The sequence below is a fragment of the Pteropus vampyrus genome, unplaced genomic scaffold (assembly GCF_000151845.1).
Source record: "Pteropus vampyrus isolate Shadow unplaced genomic scaffold, Pvam_2.0 Scaffold16, whole genome shotgun sequence".
NCBI lineage: Eukaryota > Metazoa > Chordata > Mammalia > Chiroptera > Pteropodidae > Pteropus > Pteropus vampyrus.
Genome location: NW_011888797.1, coordinates 4351511 through 4359124, shown reverse-complemented (window position 1 = coordinate 4359124; position 7614 = coordinate 4351511). Strand labels below are relative to the sequence as shown.

Genomic DNA, 7614 nt, shown 5'->3' with positions numbered 1-7614 from the left:
TCTTGTTTTGTGCCTCCGAAGCCACAGCAGTCTTTGGCCTTAGAATGAGGGTATCACTAGAGTGAGGTAAAACACCTCTGTCGATAGTCCCCAACAGGTATTAATTGAGCACCTGCTATATGTCAGGTTCTGGTCTAGATATTAGGGTACAGAGACATGTTTTCTGCCCCCTTGTAGAGGGGCAAACAGGAGACCCACCAATAAACAGTGTACTTCAAACCCAGTACAAGTTAACAGAAGCAGGTACAAGACACGGAACAGTAGAGTACTATTACCTGTTGGCGGGAAGCTGGCTAGGAAAGTGATCAGAGCAGATGATGTGGCAAGGGTTTGAAACCTGGTAACAACAATTCCAGTTGTGACGGTGGTGGTGCTGGTTTGCTGGCAGTAACGGTGGGTCAGCTCTTAGAAGGGCTGTCCCACCAAATAAATCATCACAAGAGATGTTTCCTGCCGCCACCATGACATTCTCTTGCATGATTATCACATCCAAAAAAATAATAATAATAATCATATCACCCTACGTCATAAGAATGACCATTGGGTGGGTGACGGTTTGCTTGTAATATAAGAAACTGTGAGTTTAGCAATTGCGGTAAATTACAAAAAAAAAAAGGACCCCATTTCTTCATCCCTCCCTGATACACTCCTTCGGCCATGTAACTTTTCGTGCCGCTCTGGGCAGGACACTGCCCCATACCAACTCTGAGCTCGGCTGTGTGACTTGCTTTGGTCAATGGAATCTTAGCAGACATCCTACAGGAGATTTAAAAGCACTGTCTGAGCGGCTTGCAGGCTCTTGCACCTTTGTCAAATCCATGAGGACTGGCCTGGGCTACGCTGCCAGAGGATGAGAGACATGTGGAGCAGAGGGAACTACCTCAATCACACCGGCCAAGGTCATTCCGGATTAGTGACCCTCAGACATGTGAGCAAGGCCGGCCAAGATCAGAGAGCCCTCTGGCCACCCAGATGTGTGAACAGTCAAGTTATTAGTGTGTGCTACTCAGGCTTAGTGGTCGTTAGCTGGGCAGCATTATTGTGGCAATAGCTGATAGAGTACTACTGTCATCGTTCTCATTTTATGCATGGAGAAACTGAGGCATGGAAGAGTGAAGTAACTTTATCAAGCTTGCACAGCTGGTACGTAGCCAAGCTGGAACGTGAAAGCAGGCAGTGGCTCTATAGTCTTTGCTCTTATCCATTTCATGCACCTTAACTTCTCAGTAAAGCAGTTAAGAGCTGAATCTTTATCATCAGGAGGCAAAGTGCTCTGCCTGGGTGCCCAGATGGGACCCTTTAGACTGGGGGAAGGGATCCTGATATCCTGCTAATTGGCAGCGTTCACCCCACTAGTCATTGATTTAGCGCTGGCAGTGATGGAAGCCATCTGCTCTCCCCAGGAGCTCCACAGCACACAGAGGGAGCTCGCACACCTGAGCTCACCCTGCCTTTGCCTGCAAGGCACTCTCACAGCTCACACCCTTTCTTCCGAAGATGCCTCCTGGGGGCTAGCACCTGGATCCAGGGAGGCTTCTTCTGCACCTGACTTCCTCCCCAAACTCACCCCCCCGCAAAGCCTTCCGGCTTGACAGTCTTGAGTTTTCACATTTATCAGGAAATCTGCAGAAAGGCCTCTAGCACCTGCCTCTGCTCTCACCTCCCTCACCTCCACTTCTGGCTTCCAGATTGCTTAAACCTGGCTCTGAGGTTATCCCATCTGGAGGTCAACTGTTCTGACAGCCAGCTGTAGATGTCCCTTCTCCCCTCCCCACTCCCCCTCCTCTTTCCAAGTAATAAAGGATGGCTTGGCAAAGAAAGCATAAGCCTCTGCCAAAATAAAAGGTCTGTCAGAACAATGCTCAGGACTTACCGTGTCCTTTTACCTCTCCGCCCAGCCGGGTTTCCATCTCTGCTGGACACCACGGTACCAAAGGTGACCTCTCTAACCTTAGCACTAGGACTTAGCACTGGCACACCAATCCCAGTATGCCCCTGGGGTGCTTACTTGAAATGCTGATTCCTGAGCCTCAGCCTGGACCTAGTGAATTCAACTACCCCAGAGAGGCCTTAGAAGCTCTGTTCTTAATAAGTTTCCCACGTAATTCTAATGTACTAACCCTTGTAGACAGCCTTCCTAGCGACGACCTCAAATTGGAGGCCTAGAGTGATACTGGTCCATAGTCAGTAAGTAATATGCATGCTTCATCTCACATCGGCCTCACTTCAACTCTGGAAGTAGGTACCATTTTTCTCCCATTTTAGAGATGAGGAAACTGAGGCTTTGAGATGTTAAATGATTCCCAGGTCACATGGCTGATACATGGCAATGCTGGGCTTTGAACCTGCTCTGAAATACCCCTCTGCTAGACATCAAATATTTCTGAATGCTGGTCAAATTGGATAGCCATGTTTACTTGTCACGCTTCTCTATTATCCATAAAACCGTTATTAGAATAAAAACCTAGGAAACGGGTACCTCATTTTCAGGACATCCTTTCCACAGTCACTTTTGGTGACTGAGTGCAGTATAACTGCAGTGTTTCAGGGATGTGATGAACATAGCTGATCTTACATCTCCTATTCCAGCCTCAGTTCCCACCCAGTGCCAGAGGGTGGGGTGACTTATGAGTGAAAATAACACCAGTTAACTTTACAATTCACCATCGCAGAGATAATCCTTTGCATCTCCTCCCAACTATTCCTATTTTAGCAAAACATTAGGCACAAAGAAGATAAATGAAATATTAGAAAAATAGAACTGAAGAGCTAAGCAAATAATAATAATGGTAGTGAAAATAACAGCTACATTTATTGACTGCTCGCCAAGGCCAAGAACCCCACTAAGCTCTTTACAAATATTATCTCATTTGACCCCAAGTAACATTATCCCCATTTCACAGATGAAGGAACTTAGAGGTTAAGTTAACTTCCCCAAGGTCATACGGCTAATTAAGTAATAGAGTTATGATTCCAATCCATATCAGGGTCACCCTGAAATTGACTGCTCTAGAAAACGCTTGCTGTGTGAAGTGTGATCCCCAGAAGGAGAGCGTCAACGTCAGCAAGGAGCTTGTGAGAAATGCAGAATTCCAGGCCGTACCCCAGACCTGCTAAATCATGACCAAGTGCAGTTAAGTCTGGGAAGCACTGGGCTAGACCAAGGTCTCTCACCTCAGCAGTACTGACATTTTGGGCTCGATCATTTTTGCTGTGAGGGGTGTCTGGTGCACTGCAGCATATTTAGCAGTACCCCTGGTCTTTACCCACTAGATGCCAGTAGTGCCTCCCCTTCCTCCCCAAGTCATGACAAAAATATCTCCAGCAGTTGCCCAATGTCCCCTGGTCCCCAGCTGAGGACCACTGGTTTAGAGGGGACCACGTTTGGCTGAGCTGAATTTCTGGCATGAATCAGAGGTTTATAAGCAAAAATTACAGAGGTTTGTCTCAGAGGGGTCTGTAAGCCCAAAAAAGAAGTTCTAAGTTCCAAAGACTGGGTGTGGCTCTACGTCTGTCACTGACTGCTCTGTGAAGCTGGGCGAATCACAGATGTGTACCTTGGCATCAAGTGCCAGCACCAAAAAGACTGGAAGCTCGCTGCATACGAGACTCACTTGGGAGTGGTTTTAAAAATACAACGAAGGCATGCTCTACCCAACCATCCAGAGCTACTAGGAACCCCCAAGTAAGGCCCAGAATCTGCTTTTTCAAGATATCCTAATGTACCTCATCCGCGACCTGGCTTTTACGAAGCACTAGACCAGAACATAGCAAGGGCCCTAAATTCTAAGATTTCACCCTCTTTATAAGTGACTCAGGCCTCCGCCCCACTCAGCGGTGTCACTGACAGCTGACTGAAGAAAACCAAATCACACTGAGTCCTTGGGCTGCCATAAGCTGAGATCCGACCAGCATGCCCGCCCCTAGCAGGTGCTTCGGGGACACCGAGGTGGCATCCGCAGTGATGGCACTCAGCAGGACTGAAGGCAGCCCTGAGATGTCTGATTCTCCTAAATGCATGGGCCATTGGTGCCTAAATCTGCCACTAATTCCATCAACACAGCTTGATGGAGTCAGGTGAGGCTGCTCCAACTGACTGCAGTCCTGCGAAGTGAAACATACACACGACTTTTCCAACTTTTCTACAGCTGTATAACCTCGAGAGGCAGTGGGGAGCATTTCCTTCACAGCCACCAACTCTCTTGCAAGATGGTCATTAGAGAATGACCTTGAGGGTACACAATACCCCCAAGAAAGATAGCCAGAGAGCTAGAACCAGTTTCCAGATGGGAGCAGACTCATCACTGGAGGTTCTCTGAAAAGCAAGAAAGAAAAGCTGACATTCGCTGGGTGCATCCAACATGCCAGGCACTTTTCCTGCACCATCTCGTTCATCTCTACCCAGTAAGCCTCCCTCTGTCTTACAAAGAGAAAACTGAGGCTCCAGAGAGATCCCCAGCCCCTTCCACCACATGAGGGCACAGAGAGAAGGCACCAGCCATGAACCAGGAAGAGGGTCCTCACCCAACCACGCTGGCACCCTGCCCTCCGACTTCCAGCCTCCAGGCTCTGAGAAATCAATTTCTGTTGTTTATAAGCTACTCAGTCCATATTTCGTGATAGCAGCCCAAGTGAACTAAGACACCAGAGTCACACACCTAAGAAGTGATACAGGTAGCATCTAATGCAGGCCATACAATGCCATGCGCCACCCTGAGAATGTTTAGGGAGGCATGTAAGTCCTATGTGCCAATAGTTTCTTCTCCTTGTAACTAACACCTTTAATTACATTATCTAGATCTACAGATTAATACCTAATCTAAATATTATCTAAGACCTCGCTATGCAAGGGTGGTCCTCAGACCAGCAGCATCAGCATCACTCTGGAGCTTGATAGAAAGGCAGAATCCTAGGCCCGGCCCAGATTTGCTGAATCCAGTTTGAGAAATGCCAATAAGACACTTATCTTGCTGACTCTACATAAGGAGCTCCTTCTGAACTCACCTCTCCTGCATTCTGGCCCTCAGGAATGTTGAGATTCTAACAAAAGTTTTATTCATTTCCATTGCTGTGCTTCTTTCAGGAACCCTTCCCCGCTGGCTCTGCACATCAGCCTCCTCCTTGTCTAACTCATTTCGCACTTGATAGTCAGAACTGCACAAGGCCTGCCAGCTACCCAATTTAGCGCCCGGTGCTGTCTCCCAGCTGGCTCACACCTTAATTGTTTCACACATGCAGGGGCGGGCCTAAAAAGATAAAAGACTGATTGCAGAGGGATGGAAATAAATCATCACTCACAAATCATATCATTTCCATCCAATTAAATTACTAGCAGTCTGGGGTGAAGACTTGAGCTCTGTTTGGGGGTGGGGGTTATTTTTTTTTTTTGACTCACTGCAAACCAACAGGTACTCCAAAAAGTGTACACCTCCGTTAACCGAATTACCTGGCCAAACCAGTGGGTTCTAACAGCCAAGCACTTAGAAGGCCTAAGGGAAGAGCAGCTGAGGTCATGGATGAGCTGAGCTAGGAGCCTCTGTCCTGCCCACGTGCTGTCGGGAAGAGAGGGAAAGGTCAGGTGTTTGTCCCAAACTGTGCCTTCCCCTAAAATCGGCAGGGGCCACGTGTCTGATTAAGAATTTCCACAGCGACTGACACCAGGGTTGGTCGGAAAGCACTTAAAATCTCTCCAACGACCTTCTGCAAACGCTCTAGGCTCCACGGCGCTCCTAGCGGGAGGCTGGTTCCTTCATCCAGCTTCTGGGGGCACCTGAAGGAACTCGGTACACGCAGACCATAACTCACAAGTTCATTTTCTCCAGGCTGACTTTACAGGGCCAGGCCCTGGGCTGAGCTCTTTACCAGCATTAGCTCTCTTGTTACTTCCTGGATCCAGGGGCCCAATCATGTGTCCACTCAGGGCATATTCTAACACCTGTCCCTCCTCAGTAATGTCCAGGCAGAAGGCTTTACAATCAAGGGCAGCAGTCCCCAACATTTTTGGTACCAGGGACCAGTACTCCTATGAGAAGCTAATGCCTGATGATCTGAGGTGAAGCCGAGGTGGTGATGCTGGCGCTGGGGAGCAGCTGCAAATACAGATGAGGCTTTGCTTGCTGGCCCACCACTCACCTCCTGCTGTGCGGCCTAGATCCTAACAGGCCAGGGACCAGTACCAGTCCATGGCCTGGGGAGTTGGGGACCCCTGATCGAGGGCACAAAAGCTACAAAAGACATAACTGGGCTGATGACCCAGCTGTGAATTCAAAGAGCGGAGTAGTATCTCAAGCATCTTTCTCCTCTGTCTCCAGACTGAGATATGGATTCTGGAATGCTCTAAAAAGGGGCTCCACTTCCTGTCTCTAAGGCTAAGAAACTCAGAGCCCCTCCAATCTTCAAGGACTCGGAGGGTAATGAAGTGTCCTTCACGGCAGACTCTGTTGGCACTAAATGCCAGCCCTGCACTAGGGATGGAATCAACTCCCTCGATCAAACCTACCTTCCCGCCCGGGACCCTCCAGAGATCAGAACCCAAGGAACCTCCTCCCAGTTTATTCCCTGAAGTCACCAGATAAATCCGCCAGCCTGCTGCATTCATCCAATTCCACCTCTCCTTCCTTACTTCTTTCGGAGAATCAGATGCACTGAGACTAAGACCCTGTCAATGAGCCGCACACAAACCCAGGGCAAAACTGACTGATGGCTTTGTCATCCAATCAAAATCCCCCAATGCGAGGGGCTGGTAATCCCTCTACTAAGACAGGGTTTGGAGGGGAAGTATATGTAGAACTTAATAGATTCAGCATCACAATCATCACAGCACTTTGTTCCTACATCCCTTTCTATTGATTGCTTCTTTATTAGCTCAAGGAATCCTTTCTACCTGTTTCACAAACACCAAGCTAAAAACAAATGTCTTGTAAGACACCAAAGGGCAGTACACGTCAGAAGTTCATTTGCCTTCTTCCTTTCTTGCTCATTTCTAGCATCCTTGGTTCATTTTGCCCCTGATTAGTCACGTGGCTTAAAACAAACCATTTAAAAATCTCTGTGCCACTTATCACTAGGCTGGGACTGACAAATGCAAACTCTTAACCTCCCAACGTGAAAAATGAGAGGTCAACAAACCCTTAGCAAGGCCCAGGCCCTCTGAAGGGGAGGCAATATTGTACATTAAGGAAATAAAAGGAGAGCTCAGATATAAGCTGCCAGGTATTAATGCAAAGTAATAAACCAGGAAAAGCCCCAACAGCAACATTTTATGGAGACGAAGCAAGAACGTCTCCCAAGGAGGAGAGAGGCCAAAAACTGAGCTTCTAATCTAATAAATCACAGCGGAAAAAAAAAAAAAAACAAAAAACAAACCATTAACAAGGCCTGGCCAATGTATCTCAAAAGACAGCTACAGGGAAAAATAGAGAGAGCTTATGGGTCACCTGGGGTGCGGGATTAAAAGTTCACAATTGAATACTGCAAAGCTGTATGAATCTGATTTAGGCCCTGGGCTGGCTGTGCTGGGTGCACGGGGCTCAGAACGCCCTAGACTCTAGGGTGGCAGCCCTATGGCCACGGGGGCGGGGAGAGGGGCAACAGAGGACAGCAAGGGTGCGGGGA

At 48.1% G+C, this 7614-nt stretch overlaps 1 protein-coding gene across 1 annotated transcript in view; it reads right to left on the bottom strand.

Moving 5' to 3' along the window:
- Window positions 1-7614, bottom strand: part of LOC111735994 — a 52898-nt gene that overhangs the window by 4781 nt on the left and 40503 nt on the right. The gene's annotated exons all lie outside the window — the stretch shown is intronic.